General features: G+C 44.5%; 1 protein-coding gene across 2 annotated transcripts in view; it reads left to right on the forward strand.

Moving 5' to 3' along the window:
* NXPH4 (neurexophilin 4) overlaps positions 1–26,696 on the forward strand; it is a 611,503-nt gene that overhangs the window by 331,170 nt on the left and 253,637 nt on the right. Inside the window, exon 1 of one of the 2 annotated variants that reach the window (XM_069653568.1) lies at positions 1,769–1,976. The exons of the other annotated variant lie outside the window; for it this stretch is intronic. The gene's annotated coding sequence lies outside the window, so the exon portion shown is untranslated. Of the gene's footprint in view, positions 1–1,768; positions 1,977–26,696 lie in introns of those variants that run through there. 2 annotated transcript variants of the gene reach the window in all.

A 26,696-nucleotide genomic window follows, 5' to 3' on the forward strand; every position in this document is an offset into this window, starting at 1 on the left:
CGAAACAAAATGCGTACAGAAGCATGTTCCTGATCCTTTGAACTTTTAAAGGGCATGGAAGCCCCACCCCTCAGCTAACATTTATTGGGGGGTCTTCAGCCCGGTCAGCTCAGTGACGTTGCGCATCTGATAGTTACCTTGTTTTTTTACGCTTTGTCTTCCAGAACCACTGGCTTTGCTGGTAGTCTTCCTCACATTCTCTGGGCAAATGACCATGCATTGGCTAAATGGGAACCAGTCTGAGGTGGGGTAGAGGTGTGCCAGTGATAAAGTCGGCAACAAAAATCCCACGGCCGTTTTTAAAAATTCACTTTTCAATGCATATACATTTTGGGGGTGGGTTAGGGTAATAATGTATTGCAAGGGGAGTATGGGGAGTAGCAGGGGGTCTCCCCCGCACATAAATGCATTGATAAGTGCACACAAAAAATCTGTATTTTCGGCCGCTGGATTTTTCCGGCGACCATATCACATATTACCCACTGATTCACATCCCCTCTAACTCGTATACATCTGCTGAGGATCAGAGTTGACCACTGGGTTCTGAATTCAAAGAAGCCGTAAGGATCAAGGAGGATGCAAGAGCATCTTCTAGAAGCCATCATTGCTGCTCCAGATCCCACAAGGCAAATCTCTGCCGCTTCTTTTGACCAGGGGAAAGCTGTTGAGGAGCTTCCCTCTCTTCAGTCAGCAGGAACAGTCGACTCACCATCCTTGTTGCATCTTTGGACTCCCCTGAATCTCTTCCTTCAAGTGCTGCTACCCCTCCTGTGCCCCTGAGATGGCCTCCCTTGCTGCTCTTAAGTTTGGCAATCTGATTGTAGGACATTGCTGCTTGTGTCCCTACTGATGCTGTTGGTCGATGGACAGAGTTTGCTGCTGGAGCCAAGTTCTATTGTCTTGTCTTGTGTCACCTGTAAAAAAGGTCACCGTTGATTCTCCTCCACTGCTGCTGCATCTTCTGTGCTGTTCTTCATTGTGGGTCCTTTGTCACGAGCCCTGGGGTTCTGATTCTGCCCTCTTCTGTAACTGTCCGTCATTGGAGAGCAGAACCAACACCAACCGGGCACACAAAACTACCTCTGCACTAGTGACACCCTGAGAACCATTTTGGAGGTTCCCTGGACTGAGACCATCTTGCCTTTGGCTGAAGTCCTTGGTCTGTGGCCATCCCTCCTCTTGCAATGGTAGTGAAATCTGGGCCTGAGTATTATCTGTGGAGCTCTCCTGACTCCCCTGACTTGGTAACTACCCGCGTTTCACTGGGGAGATGTGTAAGTGCATACTTACCTTAACCACAGCCTAACTATTGGTTTTGTCCCGTTATGTCCTCTGGGATCTGGGAAAGAGGTCTTGACTGAAACCTCCTTTAAGTAACTTAAAACATACGGTTGGACTTCTTAAGACATTAGCTGGACTTTCAAACCTTTGCTTTATAATTTTTAAGCATTCGTTTGTGCTTTTAAATCACTTTCTTCTCACCATAAACTTCAACTCTATATAACTCTGTATTGACAAGTGATACTGTGCTGCTATAATTAGAAGTGTTTTGTGTTCTCTTTTGGGCCCCCCTTTACTGGTTTTGGTCTATTGTAGCATCTGTGCTCCAATGAAAGATGCACAGCAGTCTACCTACCCTGTTAACATTCCATGCCTGGAGCGTGTCATGGACTGCAGCGACATCACGAGGAATGTGGAATGCTGATTGAACATTAACAGCTGTGAGCCTCTGCAGCTCGACGTACACGGACTCCCTCCTTCTTATATATATATATATAGTTATACTTAAGTAATATATTTATTAAAGTTAATGTGACCCGTATTGCCCTCTGTCATTATTATTTCCCTGCCGGTCACTTCAATTGGTGACAAGGACTGTGCTGTAAACGTGCGCGACGGAGATCTGACAGCCTGCGTGTGAGGCTGCTCCGCTTACGTCCAAGCGTTGCAGCGGCCCCAGTCGGTGTCATCCAACGGTAACGTACCTTTTGTTACTGTGTTTAAGCTCCGCACAATCCAAAAGCAACAGCGACCACAAAAAGCTTTCCATCTCATTGTACGCTGTGCAACCGTCATTAGCACCTTCACGGCTTCCGTGCCGTTTCATTTCCTGGTTTGAAATCGTACGCATGCGTGCTTTGGGGATCATATGCAAATGGCAAATCTATCAAGTTGTGAACGCATTTAAAGCTGTATACACACTCTAATCCACTTTTACATGCACGTTACACGGAGTGCATGTAAATATCAATCTCACCGGATTAACAAATGCTTTTAAAAGATGCATGCACACATGAATAGTTGTGTTTGCAACGTGTATGGGAGCAACGCACATTAATTAAAATTGAGCATCGCACCGCACACCGTGGGTAATAATAAGCAGCGCTCAGATACCTGAGGGTTCGTAGCGCTATATAAACGCCTAATAATAATTATTATTATTATTATTATTATTATTATTATTATTATTATTGATGTACAACAATGGACACCCATTGCTGGATACGTATTGAGTGAACAAATGTATTATCAGAATTTTATACAGTATGAAGAGGCGTAATTTATAATGATATTGGAGCGCCACAGAAAGCATACTGACTTGTTATAACAATTTGAGGATAACTGCAGGAATTGGGCGGCATTACTGGCCTCATTTTATCAATGGCATTCAGCAATGTTCCTCCTCCCACATTTTTTATGCCTGATACAGATGAGCCCACCATTCCTTGGAAAAGATGGATCTGTTCTTTCGAACATTATGCGGGGGTGGTTTGTGGCCCGAACTGTAGTGCAGAAAAGAGGAAATCATTGTTATTGCACTGTTTGGGGCCAGCTGGCCAAGAAATGTACAAATCTTTACCGGAACTTCCAGTTGATGAGGATGTTGATATCAACGAATATGAACGCACAGTCAAAAAGATAAATAAACATTATGAGAAGAAAGTGAGTATCATTTTGGAGAGATATAAGTTTGGCAAGAGGACACAATAGGAGGGAGAAAGTGTTGAGAAATGTGTTACTGCTTTAAGGAAACTTGCCAAAACATGTAATTTTAATGATCAACTGGATGAAAGATTAAGAGACCAGTTTATGTTGGAGTGCAGGAGTACAAAAGTGAGAGAAAAGCTTTGGTCAGAGAATGATCCCTCGTTAGATATGGTGCTTAGAGTAGCAAAAGCGGTGGAACACACTGAAGAATGTGTAAAGGAACTTGAGAACAAGATGAAATCTGTCCAATTAGAAACCAACGGCATGAGAGCTGCTAGGACAACATGTGACAATACTGAAGAAAAAGAATCAATTGCCATGGTGAACAATACCGCTGTCAGAAGAAAAAAATCTAGTAGATCATATCAACCGCCGCCGAATGACAGAGGAAAGTACAGAATCAATCAAAAAGATAATCTCAATAATTATACTAGGAGAGAAAATCCTAATGATCGACCCATGAACTCAAGAAAGAAACGTCAAGGAAGATGTTACAGGTGCAACAGCATCAATCATTGGGCTGACGATCCGGAATGTCCAGCGATAAAAATCATATGCAGTAAATGTAAAGGGAAGGGCCATTATTCCAAGTGCTGCAGATTTCGCAATACATCGGATAGGGGGAAATTCAGGCAGTGATCACAGCGATCCAGATGAAGGTGAAGCATGTGTCTTCGTTGTGATGAATGATGATGATGAAAAAGTCCTAGAGTGTCCCAAAGCCACAATTTCAGTTGACGGAGTGGAAATAAACATGATGATTGACACTGGTGCGAAATATACATTGGTACCGCAGCAACTATGGGATAGGAAGAAGCATGAGTATTTACATGAGACAGATATCAAGCCCAGAGCCTACGTTGGTGTAAAGATAGACACAATAGGTTGGTTCTGGGGTAGTTTGAAATTCAAAGGGAGAAAGGCTAATGGGAAGGTTTACATCACTAACTCGGGTCCCTTTTAAGCTGGACCCACCAGAGCAAACTGCAAGTAAAAATAGATTCTGTTGCAGAGGACTCTGTTTTTGCTGTTGATAATGATGTGAACAGACGTGAGAATACTCTCAAAGTAAAGAACTGTGTCACCGATGATGTCATGGGAGCAGTATTCCGTGATGGTGTTGGATGTCTTCGTGGATATGTACATAAAATACAATTGAAACCTAATCATACTCCAGTGGCCCAGAAGTTAAGGAGTGTACCTTTATCTATGCGAGATGAGGTCAGGAAAGAGATCAAACTCATGGAAAGCCAAGGAATTATTGAAGGCATGAATGCCAGTGAATGGGTTTCGCCACTAGTAGTTCTCAGGAAGAAATCAGGAAAACTTTGAATATGTGTGGATATGCGGGAACTGAACAAGTGTGTTTTCCCTGATAGACATCCTCTTTCCAACATACAAGAGTTGATTTCCACTATTGGGCCATCAAGTCACTTTTCCACTCTTGATTTAACATCAGCTTATCATGAAGTCAAATTACACAGACGTTCCAGACATCTTACTGCTTTCATTACGCCTGATGGATTATATCAATTCAAAAGGATGCTTTTTGGATTGGTGTCAGCAGCATCCGTCTTTCAAAAAATCATGCACAGTCTTTTTGAGAGAGTGCCAGGAGTAATAGGCTTCCAGGACGATATATCGATATATGCTGATAGCAAAAAAGTTCATGATGAGAGATTAAGATATGTGTGTGAAAAATTATACAGAGCTGGAATGACTTTGAGCAAAGACAAATGTAAAATTAATTGTTTGGAGATTGAGTATTTAGGACACAAGATTTCTGCAAACGGCATACCGCCTAAAGCACAATTGGTAGATACTATCAAGAAAATGCCCAGACCATGCAATAAAGAAGAAGTACGCACATTCTTAAGTATGGCAGAATACTATTCCAAATTTGTTTGTGATTTTGCCGTGCATACTGTTCCATTACGCAAAGTAATTAAGAAGAAACATTTTGAATGGAATGATGAATGCGGGGAGGAGTTTGAGTTTATTAAGATTGCAAAGATAAAGCCCCGGCATTGAAAAATTTCACACGTAATAAGAAAATCATTATTACCACTGATGCCAGTAATATTGGTCTGGGAGCTGTCATCATGCAAGAACATAAAGGCAGAGAAGTGGTAATTGCGTTTGCATCTAGACTACTCAAGGGGGCTGAAAAATCTTATGCTGCCATTGAAAAAGAGGCTCTAGCGCTAAAGTGGTCAGTGGAAAAATTCAGGAGCTTCTTTTGGGGTGGTGAAGTAGAGTTCCGCATTGATCACAAACCTTTAGTCCATGTTATTATGTCTAAAGGATTAGACAAAGTATCCAATCGTATCAGGAGATGGGTAATGATCCTTCAGGAATACAATTGCACAGTACGTTATGTACCTAGAGCTAAGAACATTACGGCTGATTGCTTGTCACGACTTACCAACACATCAGAAATTGTGGATGAGGATGACAATATGGAAAATGTTCCCAATATGGAGACAGCATCCATTTCAAGGATAGAATGGAGTGAGGCTGAAAAGGATGACAGAATGATGGTCCATCTTAAGGAATTAATCTGCAGTCAAGGTCCCTGGAGTAAAGCGATATTTGAAAGAGCAAATCTGTTAGGCCATTGGTTGGTTGCTGATGAATTGCATCTACATAATGATATCATCATGAGAGGAGACAAGAATATTCTGCCGTCAGGTTTACACCAAAGAGTAAAAACTAAACAAAGGATAAGAAATGACTTTTGGTGGCCCGGATGCGATTTGCAGATAGAACGTTACATCAGAGACTGCATCCTTTGCAGCAATGGTGAAAAGAGCTGTGTGGGTGTGAAACAACCTATGGTGGTGACCGAAATTCCGAGCAAAGCATGGAAAGATATTGGCATGGATGTGTTGAGCCCTGTGTGCAGTAATGGTGTGCAAACATTTTGTTTAGTAGTAATTGATCTCCTCACCAGATGTGTCGAAGTGTTCATTGCACCAAGTATTACAGGGAAAATTGTGGTTGATTTTCTGTCTGGAATTTGTGAGAGAGAGAGTTATCCTGGAAGTATCATGACAGACAATGGTACCCAATTCAGATCGAAGGAAATGGTGGATTTTTGCAATAAGTACTCCATCATACACAAAAAAAGAGCCATTTACCACCCACAGACTAATAGGACTGTGGAACGCTTTAACAAAGTGTTGAAGCAGACCATTAGGTTAGCGTGGTCCAATGGCATAAATTGGGAAACAGCTGTTAAGGAGAGAATAGTGGCGCATCGTTTCACACCGCATTCCACTACTGGTCTTTCTCCTTTTGAGTTAAGCAGAGGGAGGAAGGTGTGTACCAAACTGGCACCACTGTGGTTAGATAATAAAAATGATGGTGTGGATAAGGATTTCGGGGTTGTGTGTAGTAAGATCAGGGGTACCCAGTTGAGGAACAAATCTGTGTATGATGAGAAGAGACCCATGAGCAAGTTGGTAAGGATACAGTAGTGGGAAAGGTGGTTAGGGTCAATCTTCCCCCTGCCCTCAAGGAAGGCCCTTGTAAATGGTCAAAATCTATCAGAGTTGTGGAAGCATTTAAACACTCTGTTAGAACGGAGGATGGAAGGATCTGGAACGTTGAGAGAGTTTGGGTATGTGGTGACAGTAGATACTCCAATGTCAGCAGAGGTGAGGATGTTGCGAGACAGTTGAATGAGATAAATGAGAGGGAAGTGTGTCAAAGGGAAGTGCTGAAGGGAAAAGATATGCAAAGAAATGTTTCTAACAAATCTGAAGTAATTTCCTTGCCAACCACCATCAGAGAGATGACTTGCAGGTCCAGGTGGGGAAGAGTATACCAAGACGAATGGAGGACTTTGTGTGAATGTGAAGTTTCTTTTGCATTTCTAGTTTTGTTGTATTTTTGTTTGTGTTATATTATAAAGGAGGGGAGATGTGTAGCATCTGTGCTCCTATGAAAGATGCACAGCAGTCTACCTACACTGTTAACATTCCATGCCTGGAGCGTGTCATGGACTGCAGCAACATCACGAGGAATGTGGAATGCCGATTGAACATTAACAGCTGTGAGCCTCTGCAGCTCGATGTACACTGACTCCCTCCTTCTTATATATATATATGTATATAGTTATACTTAAGTTATATATTTATTAAAGTTAATGTGACCCGTATTGCCCTGAGTCATTACTATTTCCCTGCCGGTCACTTCAATTGGCGACGAGGACTGTGCTGTCAACGTGCGCGATGGAGATCTGACAGCCTGCTTGTGAGGCCGCACCGCTTACGCCCAAGCGTTGCAGCGGCCCTAGTCGGTGTCATCCAACAGTAACGTATCTTTTGTTACTGTGCTTAAGCTCTGCACAATCCGAAAGCAACAGCGACAACAAAAAGCTTTCCATCTCACTGTACGCTGTGCAACCGTCATTACTACCTTCACGGCTTCCGCGCAGTTTCATTTCCTGGTTTGGAATCATACGCATGCGTGCTTTGGGGATCATATGCAAATGCCAAATCTATCAAGTTGTGAACGCATTTAAAGCTGTATACACACTCTAATCCACTTTTACATGCAAGTTACACGGATTGCATGTAAATATCAATTTCACCGGATTAACAAATGCTTTTAAAAGATGCATGCTCACATGAATAGTTTGTGTTAGCAACGTGTATGGGAGCAACACACATTAATTAAAATTGATGTACAACAACGGACACCCATTGCTGGATACGTATTGAGTGAACAAATGTATTATCAGAATTTTATACAGTATGAGCAGGCGTAATTTATATATAGTTATACTTAAGTTATATATTTATTAAAGTTAATGTGACCCGTATTGCCCTGAGTCATTATTATTTCCCTGCCAATCACTTCATCTATACTTAAAGTGCTTAATTATGTTTTGAAGATAACGATTTTCCATGCACATACTTGTTAAATGTAATATATATTTTTCTTTAGACCAGACATGGGGCTACCAGCCAATCAGATGACATGAGTGAACAGGCAGCGCACATTTGGAGGCAGCAGCTAGCTCCCCTTTGCTATGGCATCAATGTAAACCATGTCTCCCGGCTCCTTCTTTCTACACCACCACCCCTTCAGAAGTCTCCTCTAGTGCTTCCCACTCCACTCCTTCCACCCACACCGATTGGTTCACACTGCTCTGCTCATCCTCTGGGACACCGACAGCACAACGCTGCCATTGTCTTCCTCAACCATGCCGGCAGTCATAGAAAGCGAAAAAGGACACACTCCTGAGCACGTCCATGATCAACGTCTTTGTATTGGGGAGCCTTCATTTTGATGAAGAGGTGCATGATCACGCGCACCCCTTATCAAAGGCATCCTTTTACCTTTCTTTTTGCCAACATGGAAACTCACTATTAGCATCCCGTGCAGCATGTCTGGGTACTACTGGCGTTAATCCCTTTGCCAGCCAGAGGGCTTGGCCATTAATGGCCCACAGCCCTCGGTGAGGCCCTCACTTTGCTCGGGACTTCCTATGCTCGGGGCTGGTGGTGTTTAATTAGAAAGCCTGCCCGCCAACACAGGGATTAACGGCATTGGTTGAGAGGTGGTAATGAAGGGAGGAAGGGCCTCCTTTCATCATGCAAGGAAAAATTCACGTTTCCTTTGGCCCCCAGGTGTGCAGGGAGGCGCTCACAAAATGAAAACAAAGGCGACCCCAGACTACTGGGCGCCCAGGCCCTGTGAAGGTGGCTGGGACAAGTGACACCCACCCAACAGGCAGGATGCCCAGCCCATGCCGACAAAAGAACGAAGGACGCCTCCCATCCGGACGGAAGGTGGTGGGGTGCACCGGTTTTTAGAATGGAGAAGGGGGTGTCAGTCTGCCCTCATGCCAAATTGTGGCCTATATCTGGTGAGGCCAAAGTAAGCCACTCACAATTTCCTGCCTCACAGCGCAGCAAACTGCAAAACAAGGAAAGGCACATGAAGTGCGGAAGAAAAACCACCCACCCACCCCGGTGAGGGTCAATGTGAAAAAAAACATCAGGACACAAGGGTGAAATAAAATATCAAAAAAAGAAAAAAAATATGGCACAGTCTCAAACGCCTTGAAAAGAGGTACGGAAAATAAGGTTTATAATTGACATGAAATGCTAAAGGAAATTATGAAAAAGGGAAAACATGACACGGCTCAATGCCGGGCAAGTAAAAGTCGGGAGCTTCATTAAGGGCGGCAGGGATCAGCCTTGAGTTGGCCCTACGATGGAGCAGGGTCCCCACTCACCTGATCCCATGGTCCCCAAAATGCTTTTACCATTGCTGGTTTTCTTTCTGGTTTGGTTTATCAGTAGCTTATTGTGCAATAAAGTTTACGGCCTAATTTTCCACCTTTCATGGTTTGGTTTTCTTCCTTACTGTGCATGATAATCGCGTAAGGGGGAAGAGGGGTGGGCCAAAAATGTTTGACAGCTAGGACTCTGACATACCTGCACCACTGCCCCGGCTATAACACTTCCAGTCTTATTACTTGGTGTGTTTGTGTATGTGATCAGTGCCTTGCACCAGTCTGTAACTCTTGTAGAGTGGAGTCTAGCTGCTCAGCCATGCTTACCAGTGAGAGTTCGGACAAACGTAAGGGATAGGCCTGCATACCAGTGCTGTTTTTCCCTCGGCGCCCAACATCACTGGTATTCAGAAAAACACTCCTTGCGGGTCTAGTGGACATCTATGCATCCCCTAATCGTGCACGTGGGTCTCAAGCATACAGAGGCACCCAGGATGGCTCAAGTCTGTGCATGTCTCTGGGGGCGGGAGTCCAAGGGATCACTCACCATATTTTTCTGAGGGCCTCTTTTTTTGTGTAACCTGTGTGTGAAACCTCTGGAAGTAAACCGTGTACTGTCAGACGATGTTGGTCACAGCCTTAGCAATGCTTTGATCCCCAGTTGATGGCTATCCATTGTCTCTTGTGTGTAAACTCTTGGGGTGGTCCTGTAGAAACCCATTGCTTCTAAATATGCAGTCTTCCCCTTCTGGAAACTCCCATCTAGATGGAGGTTCGCACTGCTTCCCATGCATGTCTGGCTCCACATCGCCAGGGAGGCAGGTGCATTCCTGTGCAGGTTATCTGTCACGATTGGGCTCTATTCAAACCCTGCAGCAAGGTCCCTGAAACAGTTGGCCGCCATGTTTGCCTTGTGAGATCCCAGGCAAAGTCGGCTTTATTAGGCCATGGCAGCTAAACTTAAGCTGGGCCAGTGCTGCAGAAGGGGTTAGCTGAAAGGCAGTTTTTCAGATGCTGTGAATGTATACCAGCGAGTGAGTTACAGTGTGTTCCAAAGGCACAACAAGGACTCATTATTTGTCATCTATTTCTTAGTCAGTCAGACGTAAATGTCAACCCGGTGAGCTATTTCACTGCCTTTTCCCTATGCTACATAACCCAAGGGCCGAATAGGTACTTCACAACTTTTGACAAAGTTATTTTAAAATTATTTTGTTCCAGTGTGAATTTCCAAAATGAAAGCGAAAAGGTCTCCGTCGGCCTCTTAACACTCTTCGAGGAGCGAAGCTTGCTTCAGTGGCTCTGCGGAAGCCTGCGTCGTTTAGTTTAAAGCTCCATGCTTTCTACCAGCTCTGGAACAGGAGCAATTTCAGAGAATGCTTTTTTAACGAACCTTTTTTAAAAAAAAATTATTATTTTATTTGCGGGGGTCCCTCCAAGCTCCCTGTTTCCCTGTAGTTCTAAACACTGCCCAAGCCCCTAACCGCTTTTACTCCTTTCTCCCACCCCCATGTACATTTTAATAAAACATTCAGTATTTTTTCGGTATTTTCGTTTCGGTAAAAAGGCAATTCTGTTTTTTATTTGGTAACCTCACTGGATACCCTTAACCTCTTATCACACTCCCATTGGTATTCCTTGATTAAAAATATTGTTGCCGAGCCTCTCCAGGTGCCATATCTGCTTATATTTTCTATACAAAGCAAACACTGTACGCTCTTTCGAAGAGCTCTGCGCCCCCCTGGAATCCTCCCGGCCTCTGTATGGTGGCCAGCCCCACAGTTTGAAGACCACTGCCCTACTATTCTGGAAGTTTCCTCTGCTTGGAAACTAATAGACGATGGAGGTATTTGAGAACATGTAAACTCTAGGATTCACCCAACAAATGGGCGCACCCTGGACCTACTCTTCATGCACATGAAAAAACGCACAACATGGTGGCGCGTGTCACTGACCACCCACGCCGGTCACACTCCAACTCACCAACATGGGCCATACATAAACTTCTCAGATCTGGCTCAGTAAGGTCACTTGAAAAACGCCGCCCAGACCTCTGCATAAAATGCCTGTGTGTCTGTGTCCAACAAGGATTATAGGTAAGTGAACCTGTACAGGTTTGTGCTTTATTGTTCATTTACCCAAAAGAGCGGCGGTAACATCTCCCCATTTTGGTGTTAAAATTATACCATGATCAAACAAAGGCTAAGGCAGGAGCTCCGCCATGCACCCGTAATTTAGGAGACTCACATCTCCTTTGTATAGTTCCTCCACCCTATCCTGTGCTTACACAGTCATAATTCATAAGAAGCGTGTGCATATCCAAGCTCAGGATGAATATTACAATGCAGCCATCATGAATCAGAAAAGTCAATCATATTTAAGGTAGATTGTTGTTTGTAGTCCAGCCATAAGTAACCTGTGAACAATCACAAAACAATCACTGCCAACCAATAGCCTGTGCCTACACGTGTAATGCTCAAGGCAATAAATACGAAATTCGATTTCTATAAAAACATCTTCGATACACAATTTCCTTACTGTGCGCTTTTTGATTTGGAAATACTGATTTGAATATTTTATTTTGCGAAGGGATGAGCCTTGCGCATGCTCTCTGCGCATTGACATAGAAAGCAGAGATTGCATTCTCAATGCTCAATAATTATGTTTGTTCTATAGATGATCTATTTTAAATATTATTTTCTCGTAATAGCTGTATTGTGACATTCATGGTGAACTTGAATATATGCAAATTAACAAGGGGGGTCCTGGGAGTCCCTCTGCCAGACATTAGTCCTGTTTACGAGAGACTTACCCAGAGTCTTTAGCTCACTATCTTTCACAGAGAAGAAATATCCCAAACATATCAGTCTTTGTCCTGCCCTGAGGCAGTCCAGCACCGAAATGCTAGGAAATTCTCCTCTGAACAAAAGTACTAACGGCAACCCCAGACACGTGTTTTGGTCTGGTTGGACTCATCAGTAGGGTGGAGCTGTGCCTCTCTAAGAATAGTGAGCAATATATGAGCCCACCTCTTATGAAATCTGACTATGGGCCTCATTACGACCCAGGCGGTAAGTTACCGCCTGGGCCGTGACTTTACCACCATGGCGTAAACTACGTTTACGCCATGGTGGTTGGCGGACTTACCGCCCCATTCCGACCTTGGCGGGGCGGTAAGTCCCCAATCCCCATTTACCCTTCCCCATTCCCATTTTTGCCCCATAGGGCATAATGGGAGTGGGGAAGGCGTTAATTACGCCACCGTAAATTACGGTGGCGTAATTAACTCCATGGTCCCTTAGCGCCATGGATTTTAACACCTGCTAAAAGCAGGTGTTAAATCCGCCATGGCGCTAAGGGACCTCGTACTCAGGCGGTAAGGGTCGGCGCTGTTTACGGCGCCGTAAACCCCTTACCGCCTGAGTTGTAATGAGGCCCTATGTCACCTCGGGCTAGCGGCCGAGATACTATGCAATGGCAATTTGTGTTTCTGTATTTTTAGGCTAACATTACTTTGCATTCTGGTACTTCCATTCAGGTATGCGAAAAGAGGTGTGCATTGATAGGGCCTCATGACGAGTCGGGCGGTAGGGGATACCGGGCACCGGTAAGGAGACCGGTGGCGTTAATCCCCTACCGCCCGATTCCGAGGTCCCCTAACGGGAACCGCTATGGATGTGTGGTCAGACCGTTAGGGGACCAGGCCGCTAATTACGGGGCTGCCATTAGCAGGCCCGTAAATAGCACCTTCCCCATTCCTATTGAGCCCTATGGGGGCTCAAATGAGAATGGGGAATGGTTGGTGCAATGGGGACTTACCAGTCCCGCCAGGGCCGGACTAGACCAGTAAGTCCCCATTGCACCACACCGGACTCGGTCCTGTTATTGGTGGCAGTCATGGCGCAAATAGCGCCATGACTACCACCAATATCATAATGAGGCCCATACTCTACTTGCTTAACCTGTTCCTATAATGATTTATAGATTCGGATAAGATCAGGGAACCTCCTTTGGCCAGCATGGCGCGTGAAAGGTCTGCCCCCATACGAGCTTCCTGGTCCCACCCAATGAACAGTGATCCCCTCCATTTCCCTGCCCCTGTAGTAGCATTTTCCACAGCCCCGTGGTGTTGCGAGGGCTCACTCACACCACCAGTGGTCGAAGTGGGCGGGAGCGGTTGGGAGCGGTGCTCCTACACTTTTTTAAATCACGTTTTACTGTTCCTGTACATATTTTTGGGGGTTTGTATTATGCATGGGAGGGGGCCTGGTGATGGGGTATGTGGGGAGCAGGGCAGGCCAGTAGGGAACATAGTTCCCCTACTTCTTTTCATACACTTCGACCACTGCACACCGCCGCCACTTGTAGGCCTCTAGCTTGTGAGCTGCCCTCTCTTACGCCAGCCTACGTTGTGTGCCAGCTGGCTCCTTGTTGCGTGTATCACACAATGCTAGCCTCACCGCATACAAGAAAGTCATTGCCTGGCAAGACAACTACACATTTTCTCTTCATGGAAAGTCATTAGCAGCTGCCCGGCCTCTGACTGCACCACAGTCCATCAGTGCCCCGTTCTCCATTTGTGAACTGTAGAAAATGGGCGAACAACAACCACCTGTTACAGACTTTGAAGCACCACCGCCCTTATAAAGACTGAAGTACAGCACCTAACCAATCTGTAACCAACCTTTTCAATCACCCAGTGCTGGCTGTCCAGATCTGCTGACTAGTAATGTCTCCCATCCCTCAGCACCCAAGCACGGTGCTCCCAGGCCCTGAAGCCCATGCTACCACCCACGAGGTGCTTTACAAACTCTCACACTAAATCATGTGGAACCCCCTGCCAAGTTCCTCGAGCTGCCTTTTGTTCCTTCCAAGCCATGGCAGAGGTAGAAGGATCTATGTGATTATTGCGACGGCTGCAAATGGCGACTTTTTTTGTAACCCTTTATTCAACATATATGCATGCCTCCCCCCATATTATTATATTCTTTACCCCCCCCACATATATATGTGGTGTAAGGGGGAGCCCAAAAAAGAAAAAGGCGGCATTTTTGCCCGTCTCAATTGTCAGGTCGACATTTTGGTACGATTCCGAGGTAGAAGACTGAATTTCTTATTTCCCCATAGAACGCAGATGGTGAACAGTTTCCTTCACACAAGAAAAAGGCCATTTCGCTGAACTGTCTCGGCTTTGAAGCTCAGGAAGTTTGCTGCCACCCCACCCGCCCAACCCTCCATATTCTACACCCCTTAGAGTGTTTGAAGAGAATGCTACATGCTTGGATAAATATCACCTTCCCAAAATGAACAGAGCGGCACACTCAACCACTCAACAACTCCCTGGAGAGTCCATGAAACAGTATGTGGCCATACTGCACAATCGCTGCCATGCGAAAATAACTTCGGACCAGTTGGTGGCTCACACGAGCAACCAAAATGCTTGTGACCATTTGTGTCTGGCATTGGAACTCTCCTTCGATCAAATAATCATGCTTGCAGAAGCAGTCCTTGGCCTAGAGCAGTGCCATTGCAAAGGGAAAAAGACAGCTTTATGTCTGGTTAGCGGGCAAAATCACAAAGGCCTGGATCATCATCACTGGCACGATGAAGGCATAGCAATGCATGACCACTGAGGGCCGCGAAGGGCAACTGCTTCAGGTGCGTGCATCAGTAACGCCCAGAGCTCCTCATGCATGAAGTGCCCGGACTGGGGTCGGAGGCATTCTCTGTGTGACTGGATGAATCACTTCTTGCAAGTCTGTCAGAAAGGCAATTGCCAGCAGGGCATGAAAGGCCTAAACATGGCAGGCCTTCATGCACAGGATGGAGAATCGTATGAACAACACATTTCTGACAAGTTGGGTGACATGGTCCTGGAACTGGAGAGCCCCATGGAAAAAGCAGGACCGCAAAGGCTTGTGGTACAGATAACCATTGCCGGGAAAAGAGTATTCTTGATGGCTGATCTGGGGTCACTGTATGCTGTGATATATACTGTGATACGCCGGATGGGGACATGGGCTAACTTGCACGAGTGTCCTTCTCCCCCACCGCAGATGATTCCCATTCCGTAGTAATCCCATGAAGCTTTCAGGCCCTACTATCCTGCAAGTAGAACTTCTGGTTCTTCTCATGTTTTTTTAGAAAGAGATGAGGCCTCTACTAGTTGTGACAGTGGCCAGGGATCACCCAATCATTTCACTTTACCCAACCACTTCCCCGCCTCTTTTTCTTCAGTCACCAATGTCCCGCAAGCAGATGTCAGAGGGGACCCTCTTGGGTTCCCATTAAGTATGCCGATTGAAGATCAGGTCCTCATTTTCCTTGCCTTGCACCACTCCTTCCATCTTGCAGCTTTCTGTTCCCCAGGATTCCTTTACCCATTAGATTACTTCTTCTATATTTCCGTTGCGTGTTGTTTATTGAATAAGGGGGCGATGTATCACACTGCTTGCCTGCTTCCCAGCTCCTGTGTGCTAGGGATGTGGAGCCTTGAAGGCAGGCAGTGCTATAGACTGCAGCAGTTAATCCCTAACCGGCGGACAAGAAACATTCTGTACTCTCCTGTTTTTGAAGAAAGCCAGTGACCCCAATACTGCCTGCCACTGGTTTCTTAAATACAGCAAGGGCCTGACAGCCAAATGAACCATACAGAAAACCCTTCATCAAGCAGCCACCCAGAGTTCTCTTTGCCAAATCCCTGGCTGCTCAAGCCTAAACCATGAAAATAATAGTAATGCATACAACTGTTGGGGTCCACCAAGAAAGTGAACCCCAGGGACCTCTACTGAAGAAGCTCCACTTCCTATGGTAGACTGGCCATGGATCCCCTGGGATAACCAGTCACTGAGTATGCCTTTCCTGGTACTCCCAAATTCATCTGTACAAGGACACTGAAGAAGCCTTCTAGCCCATCCGGAATCGCCAAAGGTTACAAACAAACAGTTGGGCATTCGCAAAGGAGCCGTTCCCTAAAGACAAGTAAGGATTTCCTAACACTCAAACAGTGCCACCTCTTCTACTTCTGAGACCAGAACAGTGGAAATTGGACAACATTTAAGGGTAAACGGCCTGATCACATCTCAACACTAATGACTCGGGAAGGGGTTTAAGAAAGGGACCCAGGCACATACATGCCCTAATTTTACCCGGTTTCTTCATGGATATAACATCCAACAGATGGACACATTTATGCTGAGAAACTTGATGTCTATGGTATTGATAGTCTAGAAACAATAAATGTAATTCCCCAATAACCAGGAAAAGATCCTACTTAGGGCACCAACGACCTGGGAGGATGTCAAATAATAGTGACACTCCTCAGAGTCTGCTAATAAGGGGCTCCACCTCAGACACTCTTACCCGTGTTTCACAAAAAGCTGTTACTGCAGCCCGCTGAGTTCTCAGGGAAGGAAAGATGGTGATGACCTCAGGCACAACCATCCAGTAGGATCTGTAGACACAGAGAGAATAGCACATGCCAAGGGGCATACCTCTCTCTGAGAACCGCAACTCTGAAGGGCACCCCAGGGTGGAAGGGCATCTGATTTGCTGAATGGAGGGCGCTGGGTCACTAGATAACACTCTCCCCCTCAAACACTCCCACTTAGTCTACATTGGCGTTTGGAACTAGGAAACCAGGGTGGAAGGAGAGGATGAAAGAGGGTGGATCAAATGTTACTGACATCAGAACCATTGTGTGAAACCCACCCCTTTCTGGGCCACAAAGGGACAATCAAAATCAGTTCCACCTGCGAGTCCTTTATCTTTTGAACCACTTGCTCCGACAACACTACATTTTCCATGATACTCAGCAGTTCCACAACACACTCTACTATAGCGACCATCTCTTTTTCTCTCTCTGCAACATATAATCTTATTATCCGAGACAATGTGTGCTTATGCGCCACACATCCGCAACTGCGTATGCTTTAAACAGGTTATTCAGTTATTAAGCATTTGGTTTACAGATTAGGTACCTCTTTTAGTCTACATATTGAATCCGCATTACTCTGTTGTCCTTTTCCAATACTAGTTACCAACGTAACCTTCTAAACCACTGTTACACATTACGCTAGGATGCTATTCCTAAGTGTACACCTAGGCGTTATACGAGTCGCATGCTTCCCAAACCTTTACCTATTTTCACTATCACCAATTATTCTGGTGTGGTCTTCACACTTTACCTCTATTTTCACTGTGAGTCGCTTCCATTTAAGCTTTGCCTACACAGCGGTGGTCATCAGCATAAACATTCCCAAAAACCATAACGGCCATGATTAATGTATATACCAAACACATCCAATGGACTGAGCAGTATATTTTCCTGATATATAGAATTACGTTGTATATTATTGGGTTATGTTTAAACCTATCACCACATATGGAACTGATGGATTGTACATTACTTTGTAGAACCTTGAATTTGCACCTGATGAAGGAAGTGTTTTCCCGAAACGTGTTGTGTTGAAATCAACAAATACAAAGAAAACCCTTTTTCTTAAATTGGATTGTGTTCGAATTGTATAATTGGATCTATATTCTTAAAAATGATGCATGCCATTGGATTGAAAAATTGTAACATCATTATCAAAATTTTGGCTGATCTATTCCGCGATAAAGTGCGCAGGGGACGGGAGTATCCGATACCTTTTTGTTTGCTGCATACAGAGGGTGAACATTTTCTGCCCTTAACGTAAAGCCCTCACACAGCAGATTTCTAGGGAGGCTTGTAAGCAGCGTACCATAGGTTCCCACTCAACCCGCAGAAGAGCCGCTAATGTTTTCTCCTTCTCTCCAGCAGGAAACCCTGAATACCTGGGAAGATGGTAGGGAAGAAAAAGCAAGAGGTTTGTAGAAAAAGGTGTTGATCTTTACCCCTAGGGAAAAATTTGGCTGAAGACTTTAATTATTTCTCTCTTCTTGCTCCACTTGCATGGAATTCTCTTCCCCCAGACATCCGAGAAACAGTCCACACCGATTTGCTCAAAACCAAACTTAAAGTCTACCTTGTCACCTCTGAGTTCCTTCTTATCCTACTTCACACCTGCCTTCTAAACATTTTCCCTTGCCTCTGCCTCAGTACCTCACTTTCTATGCCTCCACTCTAGCACTACACCCGATCATGGTGCCATCCCTAACACAGCGTGCCGTACTGCCGACCAGCACTTACGAATGTCCAATGTTGGTTGTCCTTAATCCATGTAGGTCCACCCGTGTATTGTCCCTGGTGACTGTTTTATTTACTCGCCTCCATAACCTGGTAAAAATGTCACTCAAACTCGCCCCATTGTAAGAAGCTCCCTGCTGCCCATCAAATCTCATTTATCTATTGAACGTTCTTCTGAGTTCCAAAGGGCATCGTTCCTCCATGTATATAAAAAAATAAAATGTCTGGAAGATGTCATCATCTTAAAAAGACTACGACAAGGCAGAGGAAAAGGAAGAGGAAAGTGGGGGTAATGAGGGTAGACATCTAGTCAAGCATTTGATTCATCCTGCGTACACTCACAAACACGTGATCTCAAGTGTTAGGCACTTTACGGAACTCATATGAAATATGAATATAGGTCCTCATTTTTCCCTCTGCTTTTTAAACTTGTCAGTCTTGCCAATATTGAGATGGGCATACGAGAAACACGTGATTTTGTTTTACACATCTTCAAGGGGTGATATTTTAATCAGGTGAATGCATATTTTGTTCCATACTGCGAGCAGCGCTGTACCAAACTCCAAAATAAAATTAATAAATAATAATGCATTTGTTTTGAAAGCTGTCAGCTGGACATGGGTCCTTTGTTCAAGCATCTGGTCAACTGCTGCAGGGACCTAAGATAACCTGAAAGCTTGAAAATCAAACATGCGTGAGCCTCACAAAGGTGTCATCCTCCCATGATTGCTTACTGCCTCTTGGTTACACGTTTACTCTAAGGGTCAAATTGGGTGGTTTCCCCGCAATGGTTAAAACAGGTGGCATGGCAATTGCTTCCTGTTTTTATTACCTGCCTCATTATGAGTGCGGTTGCTCGGGCGAAGTGTACTCCGTGCTGCATTGGCCACCTCATTATAAGTGCGGTACCACAAGCGATGTATAGTGCGTGCTCTATTGTCCACCTCATTATAAGTGAGGTACCACGAGCGATGTATCCTGCATTCTGTATTGTCTGCCTAATTGTGAATCGGGCAGCACAAGCATTGTGTGCTATCTGTAGTATTGGCAGACACATTTTGAGTGGGGTACCACAAGCAATATGTGCTTCCTGCTGTATGGTCCACCTCATTATAAGTAGGGTTCCACAAGTGATATGTTGCCTGATGTATTGTCCATCTCATTATGTGTGTGGTTCCACAAGTGATATGTATAGCATGCTGTGTTTTTTTTTAGTAAAACTCCCCGTGGTAAGCACAGCGTGTGGTAAACACAGCATGATTAGGCAGTGCTTTAAGTGAGACACAAAAAGTGGAGGGTGCCTTACAATGAAGGAAAGAATGTTAATTCAGGCTAAGATGCATAATTAAAGTACCTTTGTGAGTGGTGTGGACGATCACTGTGTGGCAGTTACAGAGAGTATACGGTAACTCTGTAAAGCAACAAGCAGCCCTACAGATAAGGGGTGTATCGGACACTTTTACTCCCTTAAAATAGGCAAATACTCCCCACCAATAGAAATAGGGAGTAAAAATACTCCCGACAAAAGATGGGAAACACATATGACCTTGTGCTCCTGCTTTCACTCACACAGCTCCATGCATATGTTTGGTCCAGCAGTGCACATAGTACCACAGGAAGAAACTGCTATTATTACTGCCTGATTGGAAGAAGTAAACATGTAACTTCTTATATGTATGAATACATAGGTGCAAAGAAATAATTATTACAAAAACATTTGTTTCCCAGTTAAAGCATATTTTTACTTGCTTATGAAATACTCCCATTGGGGATTGGACTCAACATTTCTACTCCCTAAAAAATCACTTTGCTCCTAACTTAAAAAAACAGGGAGTAAAATACTCCCACTTTAAAATCTTATCTGGTGCACTATCATCAAGATAAGTATTTAACAGTTTACCACGCATACTTATCCCAAGCAGAAATATATTTGTTCTGGCAGATGCAGAATAGTATAAGATTTCCAGCACATGGAATCCACACTACACGTGTGCCCATGTTCACAAGGCTGCAGGTCAGTGAACCCTGTCCCTGCCAGTGTCCAATGACTTCCTCCACATGGAACACAGACGCTCACAGCATACTGTACTGGACAAGTAACAGTGCGATACAGGCTGTCTCAATGTGTAGTGTTAAACAAAAAGTGTCTAAACTTAAAGACACTCCCGTCCCCTGCACACCTTACAAGCTGAAATAAATCAGTCAAATTTCATAACATTTGCACTTTTATATATAGAAAGGATTGTCAATTTAGAACATAGGTAACAAAATATCTTCATAAAAGTACAGAAACAAGCTATCAACTGACTTCCAATATGGCCAGCATGAAAAACAAATCAAACCAGACAAAGAAATAAGCTCCCAATTTTGAACTGCAGCTTCAAGCTCTACGCGTTTCGGGGACTATCCCCTTCTTCAGGAGCAAAAATATCTCACAGTGGGAATATCTCACGCGTAGAGCTTGAAGCTGCAGTTCTAAATTGGGAGCTTATTTCTTTGTCTGGTTTGATTTGTTTTTCATGCTGGCCATATTGGAAGTCAGTTGATAGCTTGTTTCTGTACTTTTATGAAGATATTTTGTTACCTATGTTCTAAATTGACAATCCTTTCTATATATAAAAGTGCAAATGTTATGAAATTTGACTGATTTATTTCAGCTTGTAAGGTGTGCAGGGGACGGGAGTGTCTTTAAGTTTAGACACTTTTTGTTTTATGTTTAACACATGCTCCAGTGTCAGGGCGTGTATTCCTCCCCAGCACCCAGAATTGTAATAAAATCTCTCTAAATAGTTATTTAGTTTTTGAGTAATTAGGTGTGCTCTGATAGATACTTCTTTTTGTAATTCAATGTGTAGTGTTGTCAGGCAGCTTTCTTGTTTACAGCTTAAGTTTGGACTAATGTATTTCTTATTTCCATTTGTTGACTTTCAAACGGCCTCTAATACGAAGAGCACTCAAACCAGGCCACAGTAAAAGCAAATTAACCCTTCCAGTAGAATTTAATAACACGGGCAGATCTGGTCTTGCCAACACATGCCGATGATGATCCTGCGTCAGTCCCTCAGAAAATAGGGATGAGTTTGCAAAGGACTGCATATGTCTTTGTGGTGGGCATCTCTAGTTGCAAACATGTTCTCTACAAATAAATGCATATATGGTATTATCACTGATGTGTCATAATTGTAGATGAGGGTAGATGACCCCTTTTTCGTCGTTGTGCAGGGCAGAAAAGCGTTTCCACACATATTTGTGTACTTAGCAGTAATAGAAGTGTACCAAACTGTGATTCCGGCAGGTGACAGAGTAAGAAGGAAGGGAGCAACGTGCAACACATTTTTCAAGGGTTGCAGTCATGCTGGTTGACAGCTGCAGGGAAGGTATGCTATCACAAGCATTGACACTGACACAATGGACACAATTTGTAAAACCTTTATTGAAAATGTTGGGGTTGGAAAACTCCTATTGTGCCCTATAACTAAAATGGAAGTAGTCTTGAATATCAAACGATAAACAAAACTGTCCTAGTGGAGTCTTTCAAATCAAAATGTCCTATATTAACAAAAACCTAGTCGGTGTTCAAATGACAATGTGGCTGAACCAGCTGTCCTCCCCACGTTAGGCCCCACGAGGTAAGGTGATCCTTGTAGGCAGGATGCCACACTCTGGCTCAGCTTCCAACACAGTACACAGTTCAAAACCGTGGATTGAGGCCCGCCTGGCCTTCCACATGTAAAGTTCCTTTCTCTGACTTTCAAAATAATGTTTAAAAAAAACATTCACAAAGGTCCCCCTCTGCTGGACTCAGACCTCTCACAATACAGTTCACACAAAGTTGCAAGGGGGCTCCCTTCCCCAAGCCTAATATACTATGGGTCTCCCTCAATCAGGCTCGGACCACTTTTGGATGTCGAACTCTTTCAAATGTGCGTGGCTTTCTTTACAGACCACTGCAGTACCACTTCGACTCAACGTTAACTATTTACTTTCGCTCTTGCTATTTGTTTGCCCTTTAGCTTCAAACAATGCACCTTTCACTAAGACTTTCGAATGGGCTACTTCCTTTCACCGGACCACTCTGTTACTTAGTATCCCTGATCTTGCAGCTGTATTTTACTTTAAAGTTTATTCACGGGTCTGCCTTTCTTCATGTCTCATCCACACACATAGAGCCTTCACTGGTGATATGATGTTGCTACTTCATTCACTTTAACACACGCCAGTCTCTCAGGTTGCTTGCCAACTCACTGGATGTGTGCACTACTTTCTTGTTTTTCGTGTCAAGGTTAGTGCTGCTCACCCAGGGGGGTTGCTGGCATCCTTGAAACACAATGCAATCTTCACTTGTGGGATTTGGCCTTCTCCACGCGTCTTTTGCGGTTTGTCAGAGGTAACGACCTATAGTAGGGAAGCCTTGGGGTTTTCGGCCCACTGCTCTCATCCCTTGGTTCATTGCTCTGCTCCAGTAAGTGTGCCTTCGTCCCAGACGTTCTGCTCGTTCTCGTCTTCCACCTTGCTCAGAGTGTGTCATTAACTGTTGCCTTTTATTTGTGTGAGGAGAGCTAATTGGTATCAGGTGTGTGCACTTAGGGGAAAGTGCCTGACTTTGCATGACCCGATTAACGGGACATGTCCAGTACGATGTGAGAGAGTTAGTCTGGTTACTCTCAGTCACCCTCTTCCTCAGCCCAGTGTCTGTGTAAAAAAGGGCAGGGGTTGGGATTTCAGAGAATCCTAAAAAATAGAATGGGGTAGATGAACAAAAAGAGGGGGGGTTACTGCATCTTACAATCAGCTATCTCACCCCCACTCCCCGAAGACCCCTCACCCAGGTGATCCTCCCGAACTGGTCCACCCCCACGAACTGGATCCAAAAGCAATGGCCATGTCCTGGCCACCTGGATGACAAGTCCCAGAGGACTATAAGGTGAGATACCCTTTGGTTTCTCACACACCCTTCCCCTCCGCAAGGTCGGTAGGTGTGTCCCTCTCTGAAGTTCTCTAGTCTGAAGACTCTGGAGAGGACAAGTAGAAACTCTATACAGACACTCGCATATCCACATCATTTCTCTCTCGATGTGCTGTTAGGGTCTGGATGTTAACCTTCATTCCCTGTGAGCAGCCCATGAACTGGGACTGAGGAGATTTGGCATAATTTATCTCTCTCTGAGGCTCTGTTTCCATCCATTCCCATAGCGGGGAAGTCTGGGAATAGAAATCAGACTGCCATTGATCTTGTGGCGTATATTCTCTGGATGAGGAAGCAGGCTCTTGAAGAACGGTGGAGAGTTCTGGAAAGTATCTTACTATAATAACCTCTTCTGGAAGTCCAGGGATAGTGGCTGATGATATTAGCCAGGACTTTCCCTTCATGTTAATGTACTCCGGTACTCAGGAATAGATTTTGTTATCTCTGTGTACACAGGTGACTCTAACCATGGTTGTATGTTCTAGATCTGCTGAAGAGACCAAATCGCCTCTCATGGCTGTTTGTTTACTGCCAGAATCAACTAAGGCTTTAACTATCCTCCCATTCACCACAGCTTTTTCATACGTAAAATCTACTGAGGATCGGCATAAACATGTGCTAAAGGTTTCTAGGTCCTTCTCTTGTTCTTCCCATTTCCCTTCTCTTAAGCAACTTATTTCCATAGGCTCCTCCATAGGCCTGCCGGGAGTTCTGCGACCCTACCATCAAACTCGCAGCTTGGTGGTCCGGAAAGGGTGCCTGTATGTTGCTACCAGCACCCTTGTTTCCTGACTGCCAAATATGTAAAGAGGCCCAATTCCAGCATATCCTGGCCCACTTAAGGAAGCTCCAAAATTAGAAGTAGCCAGTCCAGCTGTAAAAAAAACTGTGAACTATAATCATTCTTTGGCCTGTGATCCCTTCCCATGCGGGGCAAAACATTCACAGAGATGCTCACAGCCCTCTGACGCTCTCTGTGAAAGGAGATGCCCACTGGGCAAGTGCGTCATCATTACCTCACAGCAGAAGCACAGTCACACACGCATTTCCATCGCTTTCACAGGCGGGGAAATGCAGTTTTATTTTATATAACCCGAAAATGAGATAAAATAAGATAAAATAAAATAAAGTTCTGCATTCAGGATTATTGTTACCATTTTCAGTATGTCGAATGTGTCGCATATCTGGATCTCTTTCACTGCCCGTCCCGGAGGTAGGAATGCTGTAATGGGAGCATACACCGCACTAGCATGGGAGGCACTGAGCCAAATGCCCCGAAACCCTAACGAGGACCTTACTCCTAAAGCCACGGATAAGGACTCATAAAACCAGCCCTTGGGCTCCTGCCTGTGGCCTGTATTTCCTCCACCAACTCTCTGTGCAGTCGCTCTCCACATCCAGCCTCTAGATCTCTCGCCTCTTATTTCTCTCTGTCTACAGCCTCGTTCATTTCTCCATGTTTGCAAAATGTAAACACCGAAGGCTCTCTACAAGCGCTCTATTCTTTATTCAGACCCTAATCACTCCCTTTCAGAAATGTACTGTCTCACGCTTGAGCTAAGTTGTCAAGTTCAACGCTTGATTTCTTAGGGCATATATATTTCGTCATGAATTACCCAGAAACTTAATCTAAGCCCGACCCACTAGGGTGGCCAACTTTACAAAATGGTTTTGCTAGACACTTTGGACATGGTAGCGCATCAGAAACATCCTGCAATGTGCACGATTCCATGCGGTGTCATTCACACACCCCCAATCAACATTTAGGGTACGATTAGTGGAAGATGGCTTTTTAAAACATACACATAACAAAAAAAGGAATACAACTGTAGGACCATTACAGCTGCATGACACTCACCTGTTAGAGCTCTTTCCAGGCCTGGTGGGGCATAATACATGCAAACCTCATATTGTGCATACGCGCTGCACCAACAGAAGTGACCTCACAGAAAAGGACACCGCAAGGAGCATCATCAGTCTTTGCCACTCTCAGGCACCATGGAAGTGACTTTAGAATAAGTGGCCATAAGTGAGCCAAGTGGCAGATAATTGTGTTGGGTAACATTTCTACATTGCACTATTATTATATATGGAGCAATGATAATCATTAAGCTTTCTTTTCAACTAACAGCATGATATATTAAAATAAGCTACGAAGTGAATCCCTTACGGACGCTGCAGATAAGACACAGAGATTCAATGATTTGACCAGGATCACACACTTTGGTTAAATGGTGAAACTGGGATGTGAACAATTTAAACAACTGAACACATCGTCCCAGGTTTAATTGACATAGATATTTATTAAGGTTTTGCTTTGCGTTGCTTTTGCTTAATTAATACTTTTTAGCCATACCTTGGAAGAAAACCACATCACATAATAAACTAGCCTTTGATAATAAACAACCTTACACTATACATTGTCATAGAAATATGTTGAACAATAAGAGTATGGCTTTAGTTTTATTCTGACCCTCATGCATTGAAGGTCACAATGGCACCATGCAGATTAAGGTGAGCCTAACAAATCAACCTTGGGATTTAAAACCATAGTCATTATTTCATAAAGGATGCATAATTATGCACCCTTCTCACTGCTCATCACCCCCATTCGCATTTCTTAAGGGACAAAAGTCCCTGCTTATCGTCCACTCCCCTCCCATTAGTGCCTAATGGCTCCCATTGCAATGCTCTGCAGTGGCATAGACAGGGTAGGGCCTGAGCAGACAAGGCCCACCCAAAGTCTGTAAATGCCCACTCAGCAGCGCTGTGCGGCTATTTACATATATTTTTGGCACTGTGGTGGGCCCAACCACATTAGATTCATGCCCCATTCGCTAGACAATCCTGGCTACACCTCCCTGGAGCCAGCCACTCTGCTGCCCAGAGCTCGAACTTTCATATCAATATATGAGCCCTGGAAAGAACGGATTAACAAGTTGAGGCCCGCATCCTGTAGACCCCCTCAAAGGCAGCCCAAAACAAAAGCAGTACTGTTGGCGTCCCGCTGAGGGTGTATGCAGAAAGCGGGACCCGGCCTATCATTTTGGGAAAGTCCCACAAAAAAAAAGAACAGCTGGCCACCCTAGTGCCCACTCCCAAACTATCAGGAGCATAAGAAGACAGGGAAAGCAGTTGGTACCCAAGAGTTTACACCAAGCGAGAAAGCTGGTCAAATACTTTAGTCAGGCCTTCAAGTGTGCCAGCACCTGCCAAGGTTCCCTCCAAAAGTGGTCCCGAGCTCCTTCCACTAGCCATAGAAGTGCCAACCCCCTCAGCCTGCTCTTTGACTGAAAGAGTCACATGGTTAAAGGGCTGCCTGT

Source organism: Ambystoma mexicanum, chromosome 3q, assembly GCF_040938575.1.
Source record: "Ambystoma mexicanum isolate Mex_15411 chromosome 3q, UKY_AmexF1_1, whole genome shotgun sequence".
Classification (NCBI taxonomy): domain Eukaryota; kingdom Metazoa; phylum Chordata; class Amphibia; order Caudata; family Ambystomatidae; genus Ambystoma; species Ambystoma mexicanum.